The sequence below is a fragment of the Theropithecus gelada genome, chromosome 17 (assembly GCF_003255815.1).
Source record: "Theropithecus gelada isolate Dixy chromosome 17, Tgel_1.0, whole genome shotgun sequence".
NCBI lineage: Eukaryota > Metazoa > Chordata > Mammalia > Primates > Cercopithecidae > Theropithecus > Theropithecus gelada.
Genome location: NC_037685.1, coordinates 79,938,221 through 79,955,055, shown reverse-complemented (window position 1 = coordinate 79,955,055; position 16,835 = coordinate 79,938,221). Strand labels below are relative to the sequence as shown.

The window sequence follows — 16,835 nt, the reverse complement described above, 5'->3', positions numbered from 1 at the left end:
TAATTAATCCCTTTATTAGTATGAAATAATCCTCTTTATCCCTGGTATGAATTTTTTGTTCTGTAACCTAACTTCTGGTTTAACTTAGTGATTTCAGTTTTCTTTTGGATAGTGTAAGCATGGTATATCTTTTTCCATCCTTTTAACTTTCTTAAAGTGGATTTCTTGTAGATGTGAAATATTTGGGTCTTAATTTTTAAAAAAATTGAATCTAACAATCCCTGACTTTTAATTGTAGTATTTAGGCCATTTATATGTAATGTGATTGTTGATATGATTGGATTTACATCATCATCTTGCTATTTGTTTCAAACGTTCTTTGTCCCTTTTCCCTCTTTATCAGCTTCATTTTTAATTATTTCCTATTACACCATCTCCTCTCTCTTGATTTATAGGCTACAACTCTTTGTTACTTGAGTGGTTTCTTTAAAGTTTGTAATACACCTCTTTTACTTATTACTGTATACCTTTAAATAATATACTACTTCAGGAATATGTATCAGAACCTTTCAACAATAAATCTGCAATTTCTCTGGGATTTTTGCTATTATTATTGCATATTTTACTTTTACATGTTTTAAACCTCACATTGCCTTTTTTTAAGGGAGTTGGAGGGGAGGGCAGGGTCTCTATCGCCCCGACTAGAATGCAGTGGTGTGATCTTGGCTCACTGCAATCTCTGCCTCCTGGATTCAAGCGATCCTCCCAACTTAGCCTTCCGAGCAGCTGTGACTACAAGCATGTACCACCATGCCTGGCTAATTTTTGTATTTTTTTTTTTTTTGGAGAGACAGGAGTTCACCATGTTGCCCAGGCTGGTCTCAAATGCCTGGGCTCAAGCATTCTGCCTGCCTTGGCCTCCCAAAGTGCTGGGATTACAGGCATGAGCCACCACACCTGACAACTGTCATCATTTTTAAATTAAACAGTCATTTGTCTTTCAGAGACATTTAAATAATAATTTTTTTTCTAAATCGTATATATTTGCCCAGGTAGTTACCACGTACAGTACTCTGAACTCCTTGTGACCAAGTTTTCATGTGATTTAATTTTCCTTCTGCTTGAAGGACTCTATTTAACACGTCTTTTAGTTCAGAAATGAAAGTGATAAATTATTTCAGCTTTTGTATATTTGAAATCTTTATTTTGCCTTTATTTTGAAAGATAGTCTACCTGGGTAAAAAGTCCCAGGTTGATAGTTTTTGCAAAAAAATGTTTTAAAGATATTGCTTCGTTGTCTTCTAGCTTACATTGTTTCTAATGACAGACCTGATGTCACCTTTATCTTTGTCCTGGTTTTTCTTTGGCTGCTTTTAAGATTTCTCTCGTGGACTGGGCACGGTGTTTCACGCCTGTAATCCCAGCACTTTGGGAAGCGAAGGTGGGCAGATCACAAGGTCAAGAGATCGAGACAATCCTGGCCAACATGGGGAAACCCCATCTCTAATAAAAGTAAAAAAATTAGCCAGGCGTGGTGGCTTGCACCTGTAATCCCAGCTACTCGGGAGGCTGAGGCAGGAGAATCACTTGAACCTGGGAGGCGAAGGTTGCAGTGAGCCGAGATAGTGCCACTGCACTCCAGCCTGGCGACAGAGCGAGACTTTGTCGCAAAAAAAAAAAAAAGAAAAAGAAAAAAGAAAAAATTCTCTTTAAGTGATTTGATTATGATGTGTCTTAGTAGAGTTTTATTCATCTTTCTTATGCTTATTGTGCTTATTGGTTTATAGTTTATATCTATTTTGGAAAATGGCCATTATTTCTTCAAATATTTTTTCAGTTATTGTCTCTAAATTCTATTTTCTTTCTTCTGTGCTTCATTTTGGATAGTTTCTATTGCTATATCTTCATGTACACTAATCTTTCCTTTGACAAAGTCTAACATGCCATTAATGTAGTATATCTTTGACACATAATTTTAATCTAGACAGTGTCTCTATTTAACATGTTCAATCTTTTTGTTAGCTTCTCTAACACTCATAACTGTTTTAATAACTATCATCATCCGTATCATTTGAAGGCCAATTTCAAGTGATTTTTCTCAATATGGTTTGTATTTTCTTGCTTCTTTGCAGACTCAGTAAGTTGAACTGAAGGTAAGATAATGTCAACTTTATCTTGTGGGCTGTTGGATATTTTTGTATTTCTATAAATAATCTCAATATTTGTTCTAAGATGTGGCTAAGGGACTAGGACAAAGTTTGATTCTTTGGGACTTGGTTTTACAATGGATTAGGCAAGAACAGAGTTGCATTTAATGTGTAATTAATTTTTCCCCACTACTAATGCAAAACCCTCCAGAGTACTCTACTGAATGCCTTGTAAATTATGAGGCTTTCTGTTCTAGCTAGTGGAAACAGACACTTCTTCTGGCCCTGTGTGAGTCTGGATACTGTTCTATATACAATCTTTTTAGTTGGCTCTTTCTCCAGCCCTGCGTAGTTTCCTTAAATGTATATGTTTATTAGTACTTTGCTGAACACTTAAGGTTTTCATGTCTGATAACTTTAACTTTAACTCATAAATTACTACAAGCTTTCTGTCTTTTTTTTTTTTTTTTTTTTTTTTTGAGACAGGTTCACACTCTCTCACCCAGGCTGGAGTGCAGTGGCACAATCATGGCCCACTGCAGGCTCCTGGGCTTAAGCAATTCTCCCACCTCAGCCTCCAAAGTAGTGGGACTACAGATATGTGCAACCATGCCTGGCTTACTTACTTATTTATTTACTTATTATTTAGCAAAAACAAGGTCTTGCTATGTTGCCAGGCTGGTCTCAAACTCCTGAGATCAGGCAAACCTCCCACCTCAGCCTCCCAAAGTCCTGGGACTATTAGGCATGAGTCAAGCACCTGGCCATACTACAAGCTTTTAAATTATAAGTTACTACATTATGGCTTTTACCATTCTCATATGCAATTTAGATTCTGAAGAAGGTTGTTTCACCCTTTAATGTATAATGATACATATCTGCAGTAACAATATTTTTGGCTTTACCTGTTGCTAAAGTAGGTGTATTCATAAACATTCCAATTTGGCTTGGATGTTACATTTCATCAGTGATGTACTGTTTATGAATTTATGCTTTCGAGTGGAGAGTTCTGCAGACAACTATCAAGTCCACTTGATCCAGAGCTGAGTTCAAGTCCTTAATATCCTTGTTAATTTTCTGTCTCATTGATCTAACATTGACAGTGGAGTGTTAAAGTCTCCCACTATTACTGTGTGGGAGTCTAGATTCTTTGTAGGTCTCTAAGAACTTGTTTTATAAATCTGGGTGTTCCTGTATTGGGTGCATACATATTTAGAGGAGTTAGTTCTTCTTGTTGCACTGAGCCCTTTAACATTATGTAATGCTCTTCTTTTTCTTTTTTTATCTTTGTTGGTTTAGAGTCTGAAAAACACGGAACGCTTCATGAATTTGTGTGTCATCCTTGCGCAGGGGCCATGCTAATCTCCTCTGCATTGTTCCAATTTTAGCATATGTGCTTCCAAAGCGCGCACAAATTTATGCTATTTAAATAAGTTATAATGTATTTTCGTTTAAGTGCAATAACATTTTTATATATAGGGCAGTGATTATAGCCATAGTTTTGTAATGCAATAGGTCAAACCATATGAAATTGCCACTGAGGTCAAAAACTTTAAAATATCAACAATTTAACCTAATAAACATATTCATACACTTTTAAGGAAATCAATAATTTACACAGATTGTTAGCAACAAATTTACTATAACTTATTTATCTTATTCATCTCCAATCCCACAGCCACTGGAAAAAAGGAAAGGGTAGTATGGGTAGGATGGATAAGCCTCACTCTTTTATGTCCCTTAAGTGAAGAAAGGTTTAAAAGGGAAGGGGGCATTCAGAGCTACCGTCCTTACGCTTCTTAGTCAGATATAGTAAATTTAAATTTAATTCAGCATTTAGGAGAAACTATACCTTAATACTAACATGAAAATTCTGTTAAAATAGACTTCAAAGGAAATCTTGATCAAAAAGATACTTCCAGTCAAGAAACTATGGAAACAAGAGAGAAAGAATTGCTTCCAAGAAACGAACCCCAATCCATTAAAGGACTGATAGTGTGCACACAGATCAGTTTTTCTTTTTTTAAGTAACATCTTATGTTCCACATATAGCTCTAGGTGTCTAGCATCTTTGGAGCACACAGGCTACCCTTTAGAGCCAAAAGACAACTACATCTAAGACAATCCTATTTTCACTTCCAAATATTTTATTGTCCTTTCTATAAGTATTATACAAAACTGTAGTTTTTATATTATAGATTGTTAACTTTGCTTTTGTAGAACTTCAAATTCTTGGTTATATCTATCAGTATGATTTTTGGACTGAAGATTAAACCTGTAGTTTCTGAATATTTTCTGGCCACAGTAATATACTGGTAACTAAATTCACACAGAAAGTTTGAGTTCCTGTGTAAAAGCTGCTGTATTACTATAACTTAACCATATTAACATGTTTCCTTCACTAATTCCTCCAAAATAATTTTACCATATCATAATAAAATCAAGGAACATTTATTTCCTATAAGTAGATTTGTCTGCAGAATCCAGTAGTCCTTAAATTAGTCCTTTCTGAGATGACCAGACTCTTCATTTATAAATCTACAACTACGCCTTGGTTAAAGATTGCCTCTAATCATACTCGTCTTCTTTCAACTTCTTTTAAAAAATCTTCCGGGCCAGGCGCAGTGGCTCATGCCTGTAATCCCAGCACTTTGGGAGGCTGAGGTGGGCAGATCACGAGGTCATGAGTTCGAGACCAGTCTGACCAACATGGTGAAACCCCATTTCTGCTAAAAACTACAAAAAATTAGCCGGGTCTGGTGGCACATGCTTCTAGTGTCAGCTACTCGGCAGGCTGAGGCAGGAGAATCACCTGAACCCGGGAGGCGGAGGTTGCCGTGAGCCAAGATCATGCCACTGCACTCCAGCCTGGGTGACAGAGCGAGACTCCGTTTAAAAAAATGCAAAAATACAAAAGTTTGCCGGGCATGGGTGGCGCGCGTCTGTAATCCCAGCTACTCAGGAGGCTGAGGCAGGAGAATCGCTTGAACCTGGGAGGTGGAGGTTGCAATGAGCCGAGATCGTGCCATTGCACTCCAGCCTGGGTGACAGAGTGAGACTCGGTCTCAAAAAAAAAAAAAAAAAAAAGCAACTTAGTTCTCTTTACTCTGTCTTCCTCTCAAGCTTCTGATTCCTCTCTTGACCTCTATCATTAACTGTCTTAAAATATTAGGTTCTAATATTAAAGGGGAGGATCAAAATATTCAGAAATATGGGACTTGAAAAAAACTACATTCAAAATTATAACTTTACATTTAAAAAAGCAAAGTGTTTTTATAACAGAAACTCTGAAAATAAAAGGCACTTTATTTTGTCTTGGTTGGCAGTTGTGGTTACAGAGGTTAAGAATCACTGGTAGAATTCTCACTTCTTTAACCCACTTTAACACCGTTTCAGATCCAACACTATACTGAAATTGCTATTTCTAAAAACACCAATGACTTCAGACACCAACTGGGAAGCTTCTGCAAGTGAAATGAAGTGCTATTAAAAATTACACAGGGAAAACTGACATAAATCAAAGCTGTCCACCCAGAAGGAATGGGCCTCATCAGGACCAATCATAACAAAGCCTTGCATGTGTTGTTATGTTTGTTATATCACCAAGGCTGCACTTGCTTATACTTGAAAATACACATACAAACATTGTTTTTAACCCTTTCCTGACCCCTAATCCAGCTTCTGTTTCTATGGCTAACAACTGTGGTGTACCCTTCCAGTCTTTTTCTCTGCACTTACTTGTGTATTAGGTTTTCTGGGATTGGTTGTTTCATAAGTGAAATCATATACACTGCTTTTGTGTATTGTATTTTTTGTGTATGAATTGTGTCTTTGTGTATGTATTATATTGCATCTTGCCCTTTCATGTAAAATATCTTAAGAAGTACATCTATGTCTATTTCATGTTTTTTCATAAGTATCTAATATTATAGCATAAAGGCACACCATAATTTAACTGTTCTAATGATGACCTTATTACTTCCAGTGTTCCTTCATACACTTTCTCCTCTGCATGGAATAATCATGCAATACTCTCTATTAACGTATGATAGCATTTCTATATTACAGACATATAGAAATAAAACTTCTGGTTCAGGAGAATGTACATTTAAAATGGACAGATACTGCCAAACTTTTCTCCTAAAAAGATGAAGCTATTTATATTTGGTTCAATAATATTTCTTCAAAACTTAACAGGTTACCTGTATTTCTACCTCTATAAATTTCCTGCTTACATTCTTTCCCATTTTCCATCAGGTTATCTTTTTCATATTGATTTGTAGTTACACCTTATATACCTTGAATATTAATTCTGTCTATTACATGTCAAATATTTTATCCCAGTCTATTGCTTGCCTTCCTTTTTAAATGGCATCTAAGTTTGATGTCTCACTTAAAAGGTCTTCTCTACTCCAACAATTTTTTAAATTAACTTTTAAAAGTTTTGTCATTCGAGTTAATGGGTGCAGCACACCAACATGGCACATGTATACATATGTAACAAACCTGTACATTGTGCACACATACCCTAGAACTTAAAGTATAATAAAAAATAATAATAATAAACATTTTTTATTTATCAACATTTAGTCCAGCTGGGGCCGGGCGCGGTGGCTAACGCCTGTAATCCCAGCACTTTGGGAGGCCGAGGCGGGCGGTTCACAAGGTCAAGAGATAGAGACCATCCAGCCAATGGTGAAACCCTGTCTCTACTAAAAGTACAAAAATTAGCTGGGCGTGGTGGTGAGCATCTGTAAGCCCAGCTACTCAGGAGGCTGAGACAGGAGAATTGCTTGAACCCAGGAGGCGGAGCTTGCAGTGAGCCGAGATCACACCAAAGCACTCCAGCCTGGCGACAGAGCGAGACTCTATCTCAAAAACAAACAAACAACAAACAAACAAAAACAAAAAACAAAACAAAACCATTTAGTCCACCTGAAACTTAGTTTTGAGAGTGTCATGAAGTGGGTACCCAACTATCTTTACTTCAATTACACAGACTTACTTCAGTTAGACCCTTTATAGACTAGTTCTTCCATTCATTTATCATACAATTCTTCTTTATCCATGGATCTTCTCCTGAATTTATTATTCTATTCCTTTGATCAATATGCCTATTCCTACCCCAAATTCTTATTTTAATACTTGTAATTTTATAATGTTTTGACCTTTGATGGGTATATTCCCATTTATTATACTTTTTTTGAAATTTACTTGGCCATTCTTGTGCAAGCTCCCTTCTCAAAACTTGAACCATCAGTTTGTCAAATTCCATTTTTAAAATCCTGTTGAATTTCTGATTAGAACTACATTGACTTTATAGAATAATTTAGTAAAAGCTGCCATTTTTATAGCATTAAGTTGACACATTCAGGAATATTCTTCCATCCATTCACATCTTTTTGCAGTTTTCTTCACATAGCTTTTACACATTTTAAAATCTTAAGTATTTTACAGTTTAGGCTGCTACTTCTTATTACTGTATTTCATAGTTGGTTATTGTTGATATATAAGGCGGCTAATGAATTTTCTAACTTTATTTTATAGCCAGTCAGCTTACTGAAATTCTTTAACTCAAATCATTTTCCATTATCTCGTATTTTTTATTTGTATTTGTATTATATTTATTTGTATTTGTAAGCAGTCACATCAACTCTAAATAATAATAGTGATACATTCCCCCCTTTCTTTACGGGTTATTTTTCTTGTTCTTAATGTATTGCCTAAGACTTTTGGACCTATGTCACGTTCCTATCTTTTAATGAAACTACTTCTATTATTACTCTATGACATTTGGTGATAATAGCATCTACCGCAGAGAGATGTTGTAAGGCTTAAGTAAACTTAAACACGTAAAGTTTTTTGCAATAGCACCCAGAACATACATAGTGTTTAATACCTATTAATCATATTATTTACTAAGTGCCTTTTATTTGTCAAGCACAGGGTATGCATGCAGCATTGCAGAGGTTAGCAAACTAAAGCCTGTAGGCCCAATCTGTTCTGCTGCCTAGTTTCATAAATGAAGTTTAATAGGAACATGGTCACGTCCATTGTTTATAATGTATCTATGGCTGTTTCTGTGCTCCTATAGCAAGTTTAAGTAGTTGCAACTGACCCCATATGGCCCACAATGCCTAAAATATTTACTATCTTCTCTTATATTAAAAAAAAGTTGCTGACTCCAGCAGTACTTGTCAAACTCAAGGAGTTCATAGTTGAATAGCTGATTTAGACAAGTAAAAAATATATATACATTACAGTATGATACATACAACCAGATATTCTGTGGGTATTATGGAAACAATTAACAGTTAAATATTAAAAGGCAGGAAGGACTCACACAAGTGAAAAGACCCGACATATTTTAATTATTTAAAAATATGTGTTTATTTACATATCATTCTCTCTCATCCCGTTCTGTAAATTTCTAAAGGGGAGAGAGTGTGACATTCATTTTTGTGACATTCGACATTCATATTCTAAGTATCTAGGACATTTTAAATGTTCAACAAATGATGGACAAATAAATAAATGAATGATATGCAGGATGCCTGAGTGACAATGATTAGGCATGTATGTCAAAGTTCTAGATATAAATATGCTATGGCAAGCATTTTACTTGTCATGCTATATAGGATCTTTTAATTCTTGTACAGTCTATATTAGGAGACAGCTACTATTATTACTACACTGTAAAATGAAGGCACCAAGGCTCATACAGGTAAAGTAGCACACTCGTGTTTCTATACAGCCAGTATGAGAAGTCAACAAACAATCCTATAGCTGCCTAATGTGAAACATGTTCTCTATACTATATTACAAAGTTGTAAAGAGGTAAGCAATGTTGACACAATAGGATATTAACAGAGTATGGACTCTCAAAGACAAAGGAAATTATAATTAAGGCAGCAGGAATTGTGTTGTGATTTCAATTTCTAAAACTGGGGAATGATCGGAATAAATTCATGTTTTTTAAATATCCTGGAAGCAGCCTAAAAGATGGTTGCAGGGGCAGTTGCCCCTACATTTTACCCAAAGGCTACTCTATCACACACATTAGGCCAGTTTTAGTAAGGTTCAAGTGATTAAAACAAAATTGCTAACATACTATGGCATTTAAGGAATACCAATGTGAAGCATCGAGAAAAGCTGATCCTAATAATTACCAAAGAAACAAAAAGGTATTTCATAAACTATGAAGGTACTATGCTAAAAATGGTTTTTTTAAAGTATATATTGCAAATGAAAATATTACACGGAAAAAAATCAAGTCATAAGAACAAAGACATAATTGAGAATGTCTGTCTTAAGAAAACCAAAAAAAAAAAAAAAAAAAACTAGAAGATTTAAACCTAATAAAATCACAAATTTTGATTTTTCACTTTTTATTTAAGCAAATCTTAAGAAAAACTGATTTTAAAGTAAATGAAATAACAAATTCTTCAAGTTATGGCTCAACAAAAGTAGCTGCTGTATATGACACATACTTATACAAAGCAAAGCACGTACCTATTTTCTAATAAAAGTGTAAACTGTGATTTAAAGTGTACTTAAATATCTGTTTAGAACCCCTAGAGAAGATTTTTTTGCCTCCCAAATTACGTGTCTGTAGGTTTAGAAGACAATATACATAAACCAATTAAAGTAATCCCTCACTGAAGAAGTAGACAGTGAAGTGAAATCATTTAACTTTTAAAAAGTTCAAATATATATGAAAATATGGATTCTGAGGAAAAAAAACAAATATAACCCTTTTTTTCCCAGCATTTCTGATAGAGGCTGATTAACATACACAATCTAATTTACCAAACTTAGGTAACTTTCACACCAAGGCTTACTTCAAAGTATACATTGCACTTTGTATTTCTAGCAACTAGTCCATAAGAGATCTCAAGAAGTGTGGGAGGAAGAGATATGGAAGTGAATCAGAAGTATAGCTCAGCTGTAAAACGAAAATACCACCATATATCTGGTAGGTTTGTATAGGATTTTTAAAATAAGCAAGTATAGGGCCTAAAATTCAATGAGCTCAACAAGTAGACCTTATTACTGTAAATACAGAAACAGTCTTCCCCTTGAAAAAAGAAAATCATAAGGAATGCACTTTTTGCATATTTTTGCCCCACTATGGAAAGAACAGCTGAAGTTGTTCGACAGAGATGGTCAGTTTCCCTTGCAAAAAGGGATAGAGACACTGGATATGAACTGTACTGAAAGATGAATAAGAATGGAAAATTTGTATATGCATTCTCTTTGCCAAGAAAGATGTTAAAACTTTTGAGTAAACTGAATGTTTACTAGAAACATACTATGTTTACAGAATTTTGGAGGATAAAGCTTGAACTCTGGATTTTTTTTAAAAAAAAAAAAAAGAAAAAAAAAGGCTGCATTGCTTCCAATATAGTAGTATTAATGTAAGCACTTTTATGGTATGTACTTTAATGTTTTTATGGTTTCCAACATCTCTGTGGGTTCTCACAATATCTGTGAGGAAAACAGGATAGATATTATTCTCCATTTTAATGCTTAGAAAACCAAGATTGCAAGAAACTAACCCAAAATCATATAGCTAATAAGTGGTGAAGTTGGAACTCAGATCTAGGCTTTTGAGTTACCATCCAAGGTACTTTATCTCCTGTTTAGCAAACAGAAACAGCTGGAATAGTGAAGCTGTTTCAAGCATTCACAAAAAAACAGGGAGGGCATGAATTTCTTCTTACAGTAAAATTTAAAAAGTATAAATTGTATTAAGTGACAATTTATGAAGGCTGTTATTTAAATCAAAAGGTTTATACTGCCTTAAAATTGTGGTAGTGTATGTACTTACTAAGTATGAAAAATGCTAATAATAAATTAAAGTACAAAAGTTAAGTTTCATTATTTTGTTTGGTTGGTTTTAATGTTTTTAACAGGAAGAAAGAAACATCATTGATTCCGTCCAGGTAGCTTCCCATCTTACACATCTGTACTTTTTCCAGCACCTACTACTAACCCCGATATATGGAACATACTGATGCCTGCTTAATGAAAAAATGCTCTCATGATGTATTCTTGCTCTCTTGATGCCACAAAAAATACAGTAGCCCCAGCCAATTGATTTGTGCAGCCATAGCCTGAGGCATCACTATCCACCTGGTAATGGCATATGAACCATAGTATACTGAAGAAAACAGAACTGCCTTAGAAATACGTATCTATAAATTTAAAAACTTCAGAGATGTTTCATGTAAATTACTTTTCAAAATAACTGATATTTATCCCCTTTAAATCACCATAACTTATCTTAAAATAATCTTAATTGAAATATTTGTAGAGATCTCTAGGTCTTCCTTCCATGCCTTAATATGAACATGATACAATCTTTTCTTGATGACTCAAGCTCATCAATGTAAATATCAATTATTAGACTGTTCCATAACACAGTGATTCTTCCTTGAGTACTGCAGAATGTCTGTTTGTCCCTTTATTAACTCATCCTAGACTACTTCTAAAAACAAAGTTCCCTACTGCCTGCTCCCCTGTTGTCACTTACAGACCACCAGCACCCTAGACAAGGTTTTTAACCTGCCAGTTGTGTTTTAAAAAAATGTAAAACCAGCACAGGCAGCTGATATACCTACCCTTATACAAATTCTAAATCAAGCCACTGTGTAGCTATTTTCACTGCAGTAAGGCCTGACTCAAAGGCTTTTCATCTTTCACTTCCTAATTCTGAGACCTATTCTAGGCTCTTGTTAGAAGTCTGGCCACAAAATAACAATTACAGTAGCACTTATTTCTGCATATTTTCTTTTAGGATAACATAAAGAAAAATATATACATGATAGTCATAAAACGCACCAAACCACCACATAGACAAGATGATACAAGACATTTCACAGTATGGGCTATATGGACAATTACTTTGCCAATTATTACCTAGGAGTCAGCAAACTAGGTCCCCTGGCCAAATCCAGTCCACAGATGGCTTGTTTTTGTTTGGCTCTTGAGACAATGTAAAAATTATGTTTTTGGCCGGGTGCGGTGGCTCAAGCCTGTAGTCCCAGTACTTCGGGAGGCCGAGACGGGCGGATCACTAGGTCAGGAGATCGAGACCATCCTGGCTAACACGGTGAAACCCCCTCTCTACTAAAAAATACAAAAAACTAGCCGGGTGAGGTGGCAGGCGCCTGTAGTCCCAGCTACTGGGGAGGCTAAGGCAGGAGACTGGTGTAAACCCAGGAGGCGGAGCTTGCAGTGAGCTGAGATCTGGCCACTGCACTCCAGCCTGGGCAATCGAGCAAGACTCCATCACAAAAAAAAAAAAAAAAATATGTTTTTAAAAGATTATAAAAAACAAACAAACAGGAACATTCAACCAAGACTGTAAATGGCCTGCAAAACCTAAAATATTTAATTATCTAGCACTCCACAGAAAAAGTTTGCCGACCCCTGATCTAAGCCATATAAACAGACACATACAAGCTATCCATTACACAGAAAGCTTACGCTATTAATATGAAAAAAGCTGAGGTATAGTTCTTTCAGTGATAGGTTCCTAATGATACAAACTGTCTTGTCCAGCTGTGCCTATTTTCCTCTTCTGATGCCCTGGTGCTTAAGCTAACATCTCGGCCTAACTTACTTTCTTCGTCCCAATTTCTGTCCTTGGATGTTCTTGGACTACTTATTCTACTACTACTTCCAACTCTGCCTGTGAATCTCTTTTGGAATGCCTTTCTCTTTGTTATCTAAATCGTTTCTAAGTTTCCTCTGACTTCCTCCAAATGCCTTCCAGGATTTTTCTAGCCCTCACTGGCTTCACTTTCCTTTAAATTCCAGTTGGTGTCACACAACTTAATAATACCATATTATATTTTTGGCTAATGATACTATTAGTCTAGTACCCCCAACTAGTTTGTAAACTACCTGAAGGAAGAAAGACATCACACTATGTCTGCATCCCCACTTTAATAACATCGCATCACCCTGTAAGCACATGCCATCTCCCAGAGGCAGTTCTCAATCTCGGAGGAAAAAATAGCCCAAGGACTGGTAAACGGGTGATAAGTGATTGGAAAGATTGAAAGATGACACCCACAAAGGAACCTGATGGAAGACCATAGGCTACACAGAAAACTTGAAAGTGTATAGTAAAGACAAGCAAAATCACAATAGTGGGAAGATAGAAAGGTAAGAATAAATCTAGATATAAAAAGAGACCACTGAATAATTCTCCAAAATAAGACCAAAATATTAAGAAAATTATAAAAGCTCACAATACATGTAAAAGTACAAAATTTGCCTTTTAACATTAATGGCTACTAATTTCCCTTTAACAAGTAGTTCTTAACATTAATACACATGGGGGCCATATTTCTTCTTTTGCAATGTGATAAAACTGAAGCACTAAAAGGCTCAATGGAATAAATATGCACCATATTCTAAACCTTTGGAATTACAATATTGTGAATGTATTTGAAGTGTTCTAGGCATTGCTAAAAAAAAAAAAAAAAAAAAAAACCAGAAACACCAATCACTTAGTTATCTGGCTAATAGGAAATCATGTGCATATTCCTACAACATTCTCAAAGACACGATCTAGATTCATTTTCATTCAAAAATGCACCAACAATGTTTTTTTAAAAAAAAAAAAACCCTTTTGGTTACTTCATCAAATTGTATTTTAAAAATACAGGCAGATTATAAAATACACAAGCCTTGGATGTCATGAACATTTTAAAACATACAAATGTTTTAAAACAGCGCAAATATTATTAAAACTGGATAAAGTATAAATTAAATGCTCTTTGCCTAAAACTACATAAGACAATGAGAATATGAATCATGCATTCCCTCTTTTTTCCGGGGGGGTTAAGGATCTCTCAGCCCTTAGCTATGTCTGGCTGGTCAAGGAAGAGGGAGAAATTTTTAAATTAGTAATAAAATATGCTTACTATTATATTGTAGAAATGTGACTAGTAAAGAGTAATCATTAAATGTGTGTTAAAATAAATCAGGTCTCAATTACTCACATGGAGAGAGGAAGTGAAGACAGACGTCACCAAAAGAAGATAATCCTAGAATGTTTTTTTTAATGCTTATCAATAATTTGGGAGAAATTAATTACCCTTATAACTATGCTTGACACTGTTAACCAGGATTTTATTTTTCCTGAACATTCAATGATTTGGAGGATTCAGACAAAAGGGAAAAAGAGGGAGTTAATTCGGAAGCATACAGGTGGCTAATGGCAGCCAGCCTGGGATAAAAAAATTTCCAGTTAACCTACACAGAGAAAACTAACAGATGATCTATGAAATGAAACAAGACAATATAGTAAAATTTAAGGTAGTAGTGCTAAAAAATTTAAATATAAGATTTAACATTAAAAATTTAACAAGATATTTCTCCTGTCATCATCCCTTCTTCTCACTAACTGGTGTTATTAGAAAGCAAGATTAGTAGGCTACAAAGCTAAAAGCAACATTTTAGGTTATATTTTACAAAAGATGTGGTAAAAATCCATCATTGTTTTCTGTTGGGCCACCATCTGTCTCAGTGACTACTTTATCTCATTACTTAAGAAAAATTAATTCAACCAAGAAAATATCCAAAAGGCAGGGGATTCAACTCACTTGAACATTTGTAGGTGATACAAGATGACAAGAGTTAGTAAATACGCAAAAACTAAATATTTATCCAAACACAAGATCAGCACCACAAAACTCAATTCGTTTCTGCCTAACATATGGCTCAAACTCCTGAGTGGCATATGTTTAGTACTGGAGCTGGTAACAGCATGGTGATAAAATATTATAGTAAGAGTTCAACTGTTATTTCATTCCTACAATACAGAAGCATACACACTTTGGTTTCAAGAACTAAAAACACGACCACGGTAAGAAGCAAAATAATTACGTTGTTCAGTTTTAAAAACCCATAGCGAACACACAATGATTATACCGTAAAAAGAAAAAAAAAATCTCATCAGCCGGTGACTCTTATTTAATAGATGGTCAGACACAAAGGTGTCCAAAGGAACTTACGTAAAAACCTCACAAAAGAAAATCTCGAATTCACAATCTCTAGCACCCCCAGCAAATCATCGCATTCCACCCTCTCAAATATCCCAAGGCTTGTAACGCCAACAGTTGAATAAAAGAACAATTAACGACCAAATCCATTAAAACAGCCCCTCTTCTGCTCGCAATTTGACAGCGAAATTATCTGTTCATTTTCTTTACCTAACACATGACGTCGTTTCCAAAGCCGTGTCAAAAGTTCGAAGATTCAGGTTAAAACTGGGCGAGGACTGCAGCCTCGAGTCCACCTCCCGACGGAACAGGTGGTTAACTCGCCCCGGGAGAGGAACTGCCAGGTACTGGAGGCAGCCACGCAGGATCAAACACAGAGGGCGGGTTTTCGAGGTTTTAACCCCAAGATGAGCGGGGAAAACTCTCTTCAGAAAAGCGTTCAAGTTCGGCGGCTGCCGGGCGTCCAAAGCCGAAGGCGCGGCGGGTGCTGGGCGATCCTCTCGGAAGGATTCCGCCCCCGCCCCCGCCCCCGCCCCCGAGCCCTCCGGCGCTACGCGGCTCGCCGCGGGGAGTAGGCGGGGGACAGAGGGGAGGGCTGCCCGCGCCACCTCCCTCGGGCTGGATGGCGCCCCCGGCGGCGCCCCCGCAAGCGCGTCCTGGCTAGGCTCGGCCCCGGCAGGTGCCAGACTAGTTGACGGGTCCTGTCCCCGGCCCCACTGCCCCCTGCCCACAGCGCGCCCACAGAAAGGGGTGGCCCGGGTCCCTCGACGGGGCCGAGCCCTGGAGGGTGCCCCGGCCCTCAGTCCCAGCCTAACGGTTTCCGCGGCGCCTCCTCCGGGGCGGGACGGGGTTGGGACGGCTCGGTGTCCCCCGCCTTTCGCGGAGGGAGTGCCCGAGCTCTCACCTCCGACTCACGCCGTTCTGAGGCAGAAGAAGGCGGCTCCTCTGGCGCCTCTTCTTAGGGTTCCTGATCGTTTTCTCTCTACCTCAGCTGCAGAGTCAGCTCTGAGGGCCGCCGCGGCCGCCGGCGCGCTGACTGTTGGGGTTGTTTCCTGGCAGTGACGCCGCCGCCTCAGCCCCTCTCTTCGCTCCCTCTCCGCGTAGCTCCCGCTTTCTGTTTCACCCGAGGGACCACGAACGCCGCCGCCGCCATGCTTACTACGGAGCCGGGAGGAGGAGCCCGAAGTCGGTGCGCCGAGTGCGGCTGCGCGGGCCCCGCCGACGGCGCCCTCGGCGGGGACCCCGAACCCCCGCCTCGAGCCCGCGGCGCCGGGGCTCTCTCACCGGAACGCGAGTGCCCGCAGGGCCACCGGCGTGTGGCGGCTGAACGGCCGCGTTTGGCTCCCGGAGCGCCCACACCCTCTCGGGCTTCCGGCTTTCTCCCCAGGCCCGGCTGCGCCTGGCTCGTGGTAGCATCCGCTGTGGCCAGGCTCGGAGCCACACTCAGGAAAAGTGGAGTTCATGGGGGTTCCTAGAGCCACTCACACAATTCTCAATCCACATTTCAAAAGGCTCCCCCGAGACGCACCCTGTCAGCCCCTTTCCGAAGGCACCCGAACTTAAGGCTGGCAGGTGCTTGAAAAGACACTCCCTCCAAGGACAAGGAAGCCGCTGAAATGGGCTTGGAGGTTTCTAATCCCAAATACTTCGAACCCGGAATCTGGATAGCAAGCAAAAATATTTCGATATTTACTCAGTTGAAAACGTGAGGGGTGGCTTCGTGGTCTCT

The 16,835-nt window shown here is 37.9% G+C and overlaps 1 protein-coding gene and 1 non-coding gene across 3 annotated transcripts in view; both read right to left on the bottom strand.

The window, feature by feature from the left end:
- FNDC3A (fibronectin type III domain containing 3A) overlaps positions 1-16,584 on the bottom strand; it is a 219,985-nt gene extending 203,401 nt beyond the window's left edge. The window contains exon 1 of one of the 2 annotated variants that reach the window (XM_025364166.1): positions 16,011-16,584. The gene's annotated coding sequence lies outside the window, so the exon portion shown is untranslated. Of the gene's footprint in view, positions 1-15,316; positions 15,626-16,010 lie in introns of those variants that run through there. The other variant, XM_025364167.1, reaches the window with a different exon arrangement.
- LOC112611222 lies at positions 3,393-3,495 on the bottom strand. The gene has a single exon (XR_003116591.1). It is a non-coding gene; the product is annotated as a U6 spliceosomal RNA (small nuclear RNA).
- Positions 16,585-16,835: the final 251 nt, after the last annotated feature.